Here is a 13,954-nt window from a genome sequence, read left to right as displayed (position 1 = left end):
TAGTTGCAAGCGATGGAGTCCTGTCTAGGTAGTTGAAACAGAAAAAAGAATTTATTTAAGGAAATTAGCCAGTTCATAGAATCTCAAGGATGTCCAGAAAATCAGGCTTAGAGGCTACAGCCAAAAACAAACGCAGCTCCCACCACAGGACTGCTCCAAGGAAGACCCCCAATAGCTACTGTAACTGGGCAAAGACTCTGTAGGTCTGACTGTACTGTCTGACTTGTAGAGGCTAGGTCACATGCTGCAAGGGAGGCTGACAAAGCAAATTTCTGATTTCCAACTAAGGAGATAGGACTCATTGATGTAGTAAAATCACCAAATTAACAAGGGTGTTCAAAAGATGTCAACATTCATAAAGCTCTGCTATTGTCCAACGTATACTATCTCATTATTCTGTGGTTATTTCATGAACTCATTTGGGAGAAATTACATTTATATATTAATTTTCCAATAATCATGTTAAAATAGAAAAATGATTGAGTTATTCCTCATATTATTTGCAGAAAGATTGGAAATATACACATTGATTAATTATATGATTAATAAATATATTCTGCAGATAACTGAACTGTCCAGAATTTATAAGATGGCACAAACTCTCCTAAGATAGTCTTAAACAACTGAAAGTATTGAGAGAATACTGATGCTTCCTTTTGATTTTTGTCTGGGATTATTTTTAACAAAATCAATTTTTCTAGAAGCCCAGGAAACAGAGCAGCACATAAGATGGCAAAGGTGATTTCTTAGAAGTTTGTATAAAGTAGACTTTAGACTTGTGCTCTGTCTGGATGAGTGTCTGAGAAATCCTTGTGTGGTTCACTCTGTGGAACAGGAAACTGTGCCTATAAATTTCATTTGATAACAAAACACAGCAGTGCATTAACAGCTCCCAGAGAGATTACAAGGCAGGAAGTCCAGCCACTCATCTTATGTACCATTTAAAGGCTATACAAGAGGGGCACCTGGGTGGCTCAGTCGGTTAAGCATCCAACTTCGGCTCAGGTCATGATCTCATGGTTCATGAGTTTGAGCCCCACATCGGGCTCTGTGCTGACAGTTCAGAGCCTGAAGCCTGCTTCAGAATCTGTGACCTCCTCTTTCTCTGTCTCCTCCCCAGCTCATGCTGTCTCTCAAAAAATAAACGTTAAAGATTTTTTTTAAAAAGGCTATACAAGAAAGCAAAAGACTTCATTTTTAAAAAAATAGCACCCAGCTAATAAGAAACCTCAAAATTTATAGAAATGTATGTGCATTCTACATCAGATCATAGGAGGTAAATCATAACCTGATTAATATTTTTAAATAAATGTAAGGAAAAGAGTAAATCAAAATATGGCATATTAAATACATGTTTTTATCTCTGATCCTTCCTCAAACCCCACTAAAATTATAGGACTAAAAATGGTAATAAACCCACCAGGATGAAAATTATGGAAGAGTAGCTAACAACAGACAAAGTGTGTTCATAAATTTTGTAAGATTGAGGAATGACAACTGACTTAGAAGAGCAGAGGAAGCTGAAACTAGTGGGTTTACAGAGAGATTCACCAATGAGATTCATAATGTAGAAGCTCAGAGGGGCTCTAGAATTGGCAGCCCCCTGCCAAAGGCAGGAAATAAAAGAGTGTGGCTAAAAACAAGGAAATTGGCTAAAATTCCATATGGGCTGCTAACGGATCCCAGATTCCCTTTCTAACTCCAAATAAGCAAACAATAGGATATTTCTTCTCTGGAGAAACTGATCCAGAGAACTTTTCTACTCAGGTACATTGGATACATGTTAGATAGACACAAGAACTAACAGAAAGAAGGAAATAGATAAAATAGGAAATAGATACATGCTTTTCTCAAAGTTAAGAAAACACTGCATCTATAAAATAGGAGTTATTTGTTCTTGTTGTATTTTATTGAAGTTTATTATCTTATAAGCCTTTAATATAATTTAAAAACATCTATAAATCATATTCCTTACCACAAAGGGAACACATTTCTGTAACCATCATCCAGATCAAGAAATAGAATATTACAAACATCCTAGAATTCCTGCTCATAATCCCCTCCCAGTCATGTCCCTCTCTCTTTTGAGAGGTCACACTCTCCTGACTTCTAACAATTTAAATTAATTTTACCTATTTTTGAAGTTTATTTAAATGGAATCATATAGTATATATTCTTTCCAAATATACATTCTTTAACATGTATTTTAATGTGTTTGTGTAAAATGTGTTTGTGAGATTCACCTATATTGCTAATTTAATTACTGTACATAGTATGGCATCGTGTGAATGTACCACAACTTATTTGTCCATATTAGGCATTTTGAATAGTGCTGCTAGAATCATTCTACATTTCTCTTGGAGCTTCTAGATAGGCATTTCTTTAGATATTTGTCAAGGAGATAAATGAACACATACTTTGGCATTCTTAATTTCAGTTATTATACTTTTTGTTTCTAGAATTTCCATTAGATTCTTTTTTATAGTTTCCATTCCTTAGCTGAAATTCTCCATCTCATTATTTAATTTCTCAAATATATTAAGCAAAGTTATTTTAAAAGGCATGGCTCACAATTCCAATGTCTGTCTGTCCTGTGGGTCTGTTTTTGTTGTCTGTTTTTCTCTTGTTCTTGTATCCTAATATGTCTAGTAAGTTTTGAGTGTATACTGGATATTTTGACACAGAAACTATATAGCTGTTTTGAGATTGTATTGTATTGTCTTTCTTCAGAGATTTAGAATAAAAAAAAATTTTTTAAGAAGCCCGAAAGACTGAAAATAAGATCCAAATGTTAAGAATATTAGAAGTGGGGCGCCTGGGTGGCTCAGTCGGTTGAGCGTCCGACTTCGGCTCAGGTCACGATCTCGCAGTTCGTGAGTTCAAGCCCCGCGTCGGGCTCTGGGCTGATGGCTCAGAGCCTGGAGCCTGCTTCCGATTCTGTGTTTCCCTCTCTCTCTGCCCCTCCCCCGTTCATGCTCTGTCTCTCTCTGTCCCCAAAATAAATAAACGTTAAAAAAAATTTTTTTTTAAAAAAAAAGAATATTAGAAGTTAGTCCAAGAGACCGTCTCATCAACAGAATGATAGGATTCTAAATGAGAGACTAGAGGAAACAGGAGGGATGATATATAGGAAGATTTCCCAAAATTAAAGGTCAGGTGTTTTCAGATTGACATAGCTCATCAAAAACAGAAAAAGAAAAAAAAGAAGAAAAGAGTCACCATTGTGTAATTTCAGAATAGGAGGGAAAAAAAGAAAAGATTATTAAAGCTTCCAGAATTTTTTTTTAACTGAAGTTGCATACAAAGGAGTAGGAATAAGAATAATGTCTGACTTCATACAACAACATTAGATGGTAGAAGACCTTGAAACCATACCTTCAAAATATAAGGAAAAATTACTTTCAACTTAGAATTTTACACACATCCAGTCTAGCAATTAATTGAGTGCAAAATAAAGGTGTTTGCTGACATGCAAGGTCTCAAAAATTTATATTTATTTAAATCCTTTGTCAGAAAAGATCTGGAAGATATTCTCCACAAAATATAAGGAGTAGATCAAGAAAAAGGAGTATGTGGGATCCAAGAAACAAGATTTCAGAGAAAAGCAAAGAGAATTTTCAGAATTATGGTTAAAGGAATTCAAAGGATGATATTTGTTCAGCACATCTAGAAAACAGTCCAGATTTCAGCAGGAAAATGGAGGCTTTCAAGAGGAAAGTCTCTAGGAAAAGAATATATCTGATACAATATGATGTGTTTGAACATGGAAAGTAAAGTTGATTTGATTTTATAGTGCTAATAGGGAGTTTGGGAAGAATTAATGTGGGGTGTGTACAAAAATCTATCACAAAATAAAACAGTGATCAACCCTAAGGAAAACAAAAAGTTGTACAAGAAAGGAAATGTAATCATAGCATATTACATGGCTCAAATGTGTACAGCTTTTTAAAAAAAAAAAAAACATTTTATTTTTAAGGGCAGTTTTAGGTTCACAGCAAAATTGAATGCAAATTGCAAAGAATTTCTATGTCCTCGTTACCACCGCATATGCACAGTCTCCACAGCTATAGCCACTCATACCAGAGTGGTACATTTGCCAAAATTAATGAACTTACATAAACACTTTATTATCACCCAAAGTCCATAGTTTACATTAGCATTCCCTCTTAGTGTTGTATACTCAGTGGGTTTTCACAAATGAATAATAACATGTATCTAACAATATACTATCATACAGAATAGTTTCACTGCCCTTGTTTTCTAGGTTCTACCCATTCATTCCTCCCTCCCTATTAATTCCTGGCAACCATTGGTCTTTTTATTGTCTTCATAGTTTTGCCTTCACCAGAATGTTACATAGTTGGAATCATGCAACATATAGCCTTTTTGGACTGATTTCTTTCACTTAGTAATATGCCTTTTAACCTCCAGGGGTGCCTCGGTGGCTCAATCAGTTGAGCATCTGACTTTGGCTCAGGTTATAATCTTGCAGTTTGTGGATTCAAGCCCACATCAAGCTCTCTGCTGTCAGTGCAGAGCCTGCTTCATATCCCCTGTCTTCCTCTCTCTCTCTGCCCCTCCCCCGTTCCTGCTCGTTCATTCTCTCTTTCTCAAAAATAAACATTTTTTTTAAAAGTTCCTCCATGTCTTTTCATGGGTTGATAGTTCATATCATTTTGATGCTGAATAATATTCTCTTGTCTGTATTACCAGTTTGTTTTTCCATTAACCTACCGAAGGACATCTTGGTTGCTTCCAAAATTTGGCAATTGTTAATGAAGCTGCTATATTCTTGTGCAAGTTTTTGTATGAAAATAAATTTTCAACCCATTTGGGTAAATATCAAGGAGGATGACTGCCAGTTCATAGGGTAAGAGTAAGTTTAGTTTTTAAGAAACTGTCAAACTGTCTTCCAAAGTGGCTACACCATTTTGGATTCCCATCAGAAATGAACGAGAGTAACTCTTGCCTTGCCTGCATTTGGTGTTGTCCACCTTTTAGATTTTTGCCTTAAAAATAGTTGCCTATTGGCACACTTTTTGTACATAATCTTAATAATGTACCATACTAAATAATAAGTTATCCAAAAATTATGAAAAATCCTATTTGAAAGATGTGGGGAGGGAAGGAAGGTGGTATGGTAGTTTAACAGTGCTAAATCTTTTTTTTTCCAAAATAGGAAGTCAGAGATATTATCTAAAGCATAAGTGCAGAAATGCCAATATGAGGCTACTGTTTATAAACAAATAAGTACCAAAAGATAGAAGCTATTGCTGAGGCTTGAGAATAGTTGCCTCTGCATTGCGAGCCTGGGGGATGAGTGAGGGGGGAGGGCAGCAGTCAGGGAATGATGACTTTGTCTCATAATCTTGTAGTACCATTTGTATTTTTGAACAATATACACATATTTTGTTTTATAATCAGTTTTTAAAATGAATGGGTAATCTGTAAAAAATTCCAAGAACAAACATTGACGTGATTTCTTTTAGTTTTTCAGAAGGACTGAAAAAAAGCCTTATGAATGTGGCATCTCAGATTGCCTCAGATGTTCCAAATAGACTTGGGGAGGCATGCTGTGGTTCAGGGTGCTGTGGAATATAACCCCATATTCCTCACTTAGCTGCCAGGACTTAACCTTGTACAAGTGCTCACCCAATCTCTATGCTTCAGGTTCTGCATCAGTGAAGTGAGGATAATAATTGTTCCTTGGTTAAGCAAAATACTATTACATTCCGACTGAAAGCATAAGGTGTGTAAACCAAGTACATCTTGGAGAAGTTAAATTGGTATTGTAGAGGCCAAAGATACAGGTTAATGGTCCCACAGTCCATTGCTGTGATCATGTACCAACTTTGTGCTTTGTGTGAGTTCTGAACATCTCTGAGCATTGTTTCCTCATTAATTATTATAATAATTATTTATTGTGAAGATCCAATAAAATATAAAAATGTATGTGACAAGATAAAAACTATGATTCATTGTGTAGATGCTAAACATTTATCTGCCTCCTATAATCAGGCACTGGGTTGACACAGCCTCTGCTTTGAGGAGCGTGGGATCTCTCAGGAAGATTTACATGTACATGTAGATTGTTATACCTGGAAGAAACTTAACTAATGGGCTTAACAAGCAGTGGGAGGAGAGTCTGGAGCACTTACCTCTTATTTGAGAAAGCCACCTGGAGAGGCACTTTGATTTCACAGACCTACCAAGTTAAGAAAAAATTGACTGACATAAGGTTGCCAACTTTTGAATTTGGCAAATCAGAGCATTAAAACAAACAAAAAAAGGAAAACTACAATTATTCTGATCATTTCATTAATTGAAAAGACATTTAAACACACACACACACACATACACACACACACACACACACACACACACACACACACACACATTAGAAAGGTGTTAATTTCAGAATAAAGGCTGACATTTTCACCACAGACCAGTGAAAATGACTTCATGGGTCAGTATCTATCCATAGAGCAGTGTTTGGTCTATACTCACCTAGAGAAATAAATTTCCAAAATATATCCTGAAGGAAAAATAATAATTTCCCAGGTAATGAAAATGGATAACAAGAAAAGAAAGCATTTCTAAAAGAAGAAAGAGTGTATGTGCATAAAGGCAGGGTATCATGAATATATCTGATGTGTTCAAGGAACAGGGAGTTCAGTATGGTACGTGGCAGGGGTGGGAGTAATGATTTAATATAATATTCTATTACTAGGCTGCATGTTTTGTGTGACATAAAGAGGTAGAGCAAATTTCCTTCCCTGAAAGTTCACTGTGTAATTTTAGACACTAGAAACATAAACAGTACAAGAATACTTATGAAGACATTTGATAAAAGAGGAGAAAGGATAACAGTATGGGGCAAAATGAGTGTCCCTGCCCAAGGAGGTTGGCAGCAGAAGTGATAGCAGTGATGATTATGGTGCTAATAGGAGCAGTAGGTGTTCTAAACACTTTATATATGAACTTAATTTAATGCTCGTAACAACTCTATGAAGTGGATGTTACTATTATCCCCATTTTATAGATAGGGAAACTTAGGCACAGAGAAGTCAGATAATGTGCCCAGTGTCACACAACTGTTAAGCAGTAAAGGCAGGTTTTGAAGCCTGTCGTTAGGACTCGAGTATATACTCCTAATTACTACAGTATACTGCCCTTCTTGGGAGGGTGGAAGGGAGGGGAAATTTTAGAAAGCTGGGGGCAGGGGGAGGGTGCCTGGGTGGCCCAGTCAGTTGAGCATCTGACTCTTGGTCTCAGCTCAGGTCTTGATCTTGGGTCATGAGTTCAGGCCCCACACTGGGCTGGAGCCTCCTTAAAAAAAAAAAAAAAGGCAAGACATGTCATGGAATAAGAATGTCAGGATTTGGTGACTGGCCATGTTAAACATGTTTGTATTCGATAAGTTATAGATGTCCCTTTGTCTTTCATACTGAAAGTAGTGGGAGGGTTGATTTTCTCCTTCAAAGACAGATCTGTTAGTCATAGTATTGAGACTTTCATCTTAGGAAACTCTTTTTCCTGCTTCTTACATTCCATTCTGAGATTTTATTTAAAGATATTGTATTAAATGTTACTTAAACTCAGTACTTTGTTGTCCTTGGCTTATTTAAACTGCTGCATTTCACTCTAGAACCTCTTAAACTCACCCATGCTAGGCAATGTTGCCTGATTCCATTGCTGTTCTCTGTTTACACAGTGCAATATAATAGAAAGTGAATTACTAGAACCCTAAAACAAGAAATTAACCAGTTTTTCACTTGCCCGGAGGAATGGCTTATGCTGAACAAGTAGTAAAGCATGCTGGTTCAAATGAATTTATGACTTTTATGGTTCCCAAGGGGACATGGACTGGCATTTTTAAGCATTTGCATGACTGAATTATTGATTAACTTGTATCATTCTGCATTAAAAAAAAATATACACACACACACACACACACACACACACACACACACACACACATAGGTAAGAGAAGAACAAGAGGAGAGAAAAGAGAGAGGAAAGAACAAGTGATTATCCACTAGGCATGGACTTAGACTCTGTCACTGATGACTTTATGGGTCTTCTGACACCCAGTTCAGTGTTCTTTCTAAAATATCACAGTGGAGTGCCTGGGTGGCTCAGTTGCTTTAACCTCTGACTCTCAATTTTGGCTCAGGTCATGATCTCACGGTTTGTGAGATGAAGCCCTGCATGGGGCTCTGCACTGACAGCATGGAGCCTGCTTGTGATTCTCTCTCCCTTCTCTCTCTGCCTCTCCCTCACTTGCATGTGCTCACTCTCAAAATAAATAAATAAACTTAAAAAATAAAATCAGATATCAGCACTTGGGCATGTGTTCTGTGTTGAGAAATGCAAGAATAGAATAATTAAAAGTATAATTTCAGACTGAGAGCCCCTTGAGGGCATAGGTTAAGTCTCCATATTTTTATCTCTAGCACATGGCCTGGTGTTGGTAATCTGTCATACATGTCTGATGAATTAATGTAGTAAAGGTTGGCTAATTGTTTGTTCAATTATTCATTCAGTCACTGTCTCTATTCAATAAGCCTTTATTGAATGTCAAGCAATGTGAAGAAAATTATCCCTTCAAAGGCCAGAGAAAAAACTAGAAATACTGACATCTTGCCATAATGGACTCATTGAGCAGGGAAGGGCCTTAGAGATCATCTAATCCAATGTCTTAATTACACAGAGGAGGAAAATAAGGCCCATGGAAATGAGGTATGTTGTGCTGAGGTCAGGAAGGTGAACTCTAGGCCAGGCCTCTGACTGTTCCTTCCTCAACAGTATACGAGTTTGCCTTCCTCAGTAACTGGAATGGTTTAGTGTTTTTAATAATTAACACTGTTGAGAGTTTCTCTGCCTCTCTATCTCCAGGTCAGGTGAGTGCACATCCTATCAGATTTCATCAGTTTAAGGCTGCATGCCCACTCCTTCCTGCAGTGGAATTGAACTCAGATTGCCCTTGCCTAGTAAACCACCCCAGGGCAAGAAAAGGCGTAAGAGCTCAGTATAGCAGAGGTGCCTAGCCAATGGTAGATCCCACAAAAATGGGTTATGAATATCTATATATCAAGACACAGAACTATTCTGATTAAAATATCAATTGTAGGGACACTGGGTGGCTCAGTCGGTTGAGCACCCAACTCATGATTTCACCTCAGGTCGTGATCCCAGAGTTGTGGGATAAAGCCCCACATCAGGCTCCATGCTAGGTGTGGAGCCTGCTTGAGATTCTCTCCCCTGCTCACATGTGCTCGCTCTCTCTCTCTCTCTCTCTCTCTCTCAAAATGAAAGGTTAAGGGTGCCTGGGTGGCTCAATCATTTAAGCTTCTGACTCTTGTTCTTGATTTTGGCTCAGGTCATGATCTCACAGTTCATGAGATCAAGCCCCACATCAGGCTCTGCACTGACAACGTGGAGCATGCTTAGGATTCTCTCTCTGCCTTGCTCTCTGCCTCTCCCCAGCTCATGTGTGCACATCCCCCCCCCAAAAAATAAATAAATATTTTTTTAAAAATATCAATTATATAAGTAGGTATTTTATATATTATTTCTAATAGGACTCCATATCTCAAAAACTCTAAGGATAACAATTTCATTTATATATTCATCCCAAATAATTAAATACATAGGAATAAATTTTACCAAGAAAATGAAAGTCTTGTTCACTGAAAACTACAAAACATTCCTAAAGGAAGTTAGAGAATACCTAAATAAATGGAAAGACATCTTATGTTCATGGATTGGAAGACAATATTGTTAAGATGCTGGTATTACCCAAAGAGATCTAGAGATTCAATGCAATCTCTCTTAAGATTTCAGTGACCTCTTTGCAGAAATGAAAAAGCCAATCCTCAAATTCATATGGAATTGCAAGGGGACCCAAATAGCCAAAAACAATATTGAAAAAGAACAAAGTTGGAGGATTCACACTTCCCAATTTCAAAACTTGCCTCAAGAATTGCAGCAATCAAAACAGTTTGGTATATTTAGAATGGACGTATAGACTAATGGGATAGAATTGAGTCCAGAAATGAACCCATACATCTGATTTCTTTATGGGAGTGCCAAGAACATTCAATTAGGAAAGAAGAGACTTTTCAACAAATGGTTCTGGGACAGTTAGATATCCACATGCAAAAGAATGAGGATAGACCCCTACCTCACACCATATATAAAAATTAACTCAAACGGATCAATGACCTAAATTTAAGAGCTAAATAAGACTCTTAGGAAAAAAATAGAACTTAATCTTTATGACCTTAGATTTGGCAATGGATCCCTAGATATGACTGGCCCTAAAGCACAGCAACAAAATTTTAAAAATAGATAAATTGGACATTAAAATTTTAAAACTTTTGTGTATCAAAAGACATTATTAAGAAATTAAAAAGACAACCTAGAGGATGGGAGAATATATTAACAAATCATATATCTAACAGGACTCTTACAACTCAATAATAAATGCACACAACCAATTAACAAATAGTCAAAGGACTTAGCTACTGTAGTATTTCTCCAAAGAAGATATATAAATAGTTGACAAACATGAAAAAATGCTTAACATCTTTAGTCATTAGGGAAATGTAAATCAAAACCACAATGAGATACTACTTCACACTCACTAGGATGGCTATAATTTTTATTTTTAATGGAAAACAGCTGTTGACAAGGATGTGGAGAAATTGGAATCCACCTACTATGGAAGACAGTTTGGCAGTTCCTAAAAATGTTAAACACAGAATTACCATATGACCCTGCAGTGCCACTCCTATGTATATACCCAAAAGAATGGAAAACAGATACATGTACATGCATAGTCACTGCACTGTTATTCACAATGACCAAAACGCAGAAACAGCCCAAATGTTCATCAGCAGATGAATGGATAAACAAAACATGGTATGTATCATACACACAGACAAAAAGTATTGTATGATTCTGCTTATATGAAATGTCTGGAATAGATAAATCCATATAGAATGGTTGCCAGGGATGGGGGTTGGAGGGAATGGATAGAAACTGGCTAATGGGTAAAGAATTTTACTTTGCAATGATGAAAATGTGTTTTTGGAACTATATATATAAAGGTGGTGGTTGTACAACATTGTAAATGGACTGTGTGCCAATAAACTGTTCACATTAAAATGCTTAATTTTATATTAATGTGTATTTCCCATCAACAAAACATTTTCAAAAAAACTAAGGGCATGATTCATTTCAGGATAGCCAAGTGTCTGGTGTACTTAAGGCTTATTTACCCCTTTAAACATCAAGACCTTTTATTATAAAAACCACATGCTAAGACATGGTGGTTTTGTGTCCATTGTAATGAAATGGTTGACATAAGTCTTTGTTATTGAAAATAAACACTTCTATATGTACCAAGCATTGTTCTTAGGCCCTTATATACACTAACTTACTTAATCATCACAATAACCCTATAAGTTTAGCATTATTTTTTTAATCCATGTTTTACAGATAAGGAGACCAGGGCACAGCAAGGTAAACTAGCACGCCAAAGTCACACAGCTAATAGGTGATAGAACTAGAATGTGAACCCAGGATGCCTTGATTCAGAGCTGTGCTTTTAACCACTATATTATACTGTTTCTTAATATCTTTCTGCATTATACAGTGAGCTCCATAAGGGCAGGATTCAAACCTCTGCCATGCCCAGAGAAAATCTGACAGTTACATGGCAAATGAGTGAATGAACAAATAAAAATTAAACAGACTTTGTAGCAATATGGTTAAGGACTAAATGTTTGTGTCCCCCTAAAATTCATATGTTGACACTTAATCCCCAATGTGATGGTGTTTTAAGGTGGGGGCCTTGGGAAGTGTTTAGGTCATGAGCCCTCATGAATAGGATTAGTGCCCTTATAAAAGAGACCCAGAGAGCTCCCTTGCCTCTTCTGCCATGTGAGGTAAGAGTAGGGAAACAACAGTCTCTGAACCAGGAATAGGAACAGGGCCCAGATCAGATGCCAAATCTGCTGGTATCTTGATCTTGGACTCCCCAGACTCCAGAATTGTGAGAAATAAATTTCTGCTGTTTCTAAAACGCCCAGTCTATGGTGTTCTGTTCTATAGCAGCCCAAACAAACTTAAGACAAATATTTTGTCAGTTAGAGACTTTTGTAGTTTCTACTTGGCTCCCACTGGTGTTTCAGAGGTGAGATTATATATAAAATCACTGTGCTAGGTACTACAGGCTGTTCTCAGATAAATAAGATGAATATGGTTGAGTCTTGAGACCACTGAACTATTAAGAAATTAATCTTTATTTAAATTATATGAATTAGGAGAACTCAGAAACTGATACATCTATAAATTTAACTACTTTAGGGATACCTGGGTGGTTCAGTCAGTTAAGCATCTGACTCTTGATTTCAGCTCAGGTCATGATCCCACAGTTGGTGGGATCAAGCCCTGCATCAGGCTCTGCACTGACATCCTGGAGCTTGCTTGGGATTCTCTCTCCCTCTCTCTCTGATCCTCCCCCACCCAAAATAAATAAACATTAAAATATTAAGTAAATGTCACTATTTTATAAGACATTCCCCCCCAATAAAATGGGGGTGATGATTTTTAATGCACAAAGAGCTTTATACATATATTAAAATTGATGACTAATTTTTAAAGCTAGCTAAGAGCCTCATCAATGGTATTCAATGCCTATAGAATGATTCATTTTATGATGGCATTATGGCCAAAGAAAGCCGAACAGGGCTACAGAATCACTCAAACATTCTAACTCATACTGGGAGCAAAAGACAGCAAAAAACCCACCATCTGGTTGTGTTTTGATGCTGCATGAGCAGATCTGTAAGTTTTCTCATAGTCTTCTCCTTCATGTACCATTTTGCCGTTTTGAGCTGACCCCTCCAGCCAACATTGTTTTCTTTCAGATTTGTTAGCAAAAGTACTTTAAAATTTGTGTCATTTTCCAACGTTAATCAAGCAGTCTGCATGTTTCCATACACAGTCTGTTACAGAAGATACAACTTGTCTGGAAGAACAATGCAGATAGTCCCTGGTCCCTTAGTGTCTGATTACCAGCTTGATTTGTTATCTGCCATCTGGGGAGAAAGATGGGGTATCGAAAGAATGTGTGCATGGCATACTTCTCAGGATATAGCCGAGCAAAGAAAAACCAAAGATGAAAAGTGGAGGACTTGGCAGCTGTTTGTAATCTAGGTCAGCTGTTTTAAGGGGCTTTCATCATGACCGTTTACTGAGCATCCCCTTTGAGCCAGATGGTGATACACCATCGGGATTCTCTCATTGGTCTCTCTCCCACACTAAGAATCCTTTGGCAGAATTGTCTTTCTTTCAGTTCCTAGAATGCACTACAGCCCTTCTGCCTTCAGAGTCTTCAAATGCTGTGTTCCCTCCACCTGAATGATCACTCCATCTACTTCAGCTGGCCACTTTCTGCTTATCTTACATGATTCAGCTTAAATGTCTCCTTATTATAAAAGACTTTCCCTGAGACCCATTACCTCTTTCATAACACCTGGAACTTTTCTTTCAGAGCATTTAACAAAATACAATTAAATTGTTATTTATAGTATAATTTATTACATATTCCCTACTAGATGTGAGTTTCCAAGAAGACCAGGGACAGGGTCACTCTGGCTAGATTCCCAGCCATTAGATAAGCTCCTGGCACATAGGAGAGGCTCAATAAGTATTTGCTAAATGATAAAACGAGTAAATGAATGAATGAAGGCAGACCATGCCCTCTATGTACTCACAGTTTAGCGCTATTTAATTTGTATGTAGGATCTATGCTGCCTTTAGAATTCTTATTTTTTAATTAAGCCATGAATGCTAAAAAAAATAAGTGACCTAGAAATTGGGCATGGAGAAGGGGTATTTATTGGTGAGCTGGGTGGTGGGGAGCCGAGTTAACTTCCACTCC

At 37.1% G+C, this 13,954-nt stretch overlaps 1 protein-coding gene across 13 annotated transcripts in view; it reads left to right on the top strand.

Moving 5' to 3' along the window:
- CFAP20DC (CFAP20 domain containing) overlaps positions 1 to 13,954 on the top strand; it is a 238,250-nt gene that overhangs the window by 113,320 nt on the left and 110,976 nt on the right. The window lies entirely within an intron of this gene.

The sequence above is a fragment of the Panthera pardus genome, unplaced genomic scaffold (assembly GCF_024362965.1).
Source record: "Panthera pardus isolate Hobbes unplaced genomic scaffold, ASM2436296v1 HiC_scaffold_8, whole genome shotgun sequence".
In the NCBI taxonomy this organism is placed as follows: domain Eukaryota; kingdom Metazoa; phylum Chordata; class Mammalia; order Carnivora; family Felidae; genus Panthera; species Panthera pardus.
Note: the sequence above shows the minus strand (reverse complement) of the source record. Positions and strands in the feature narration are given on the sequence as shown.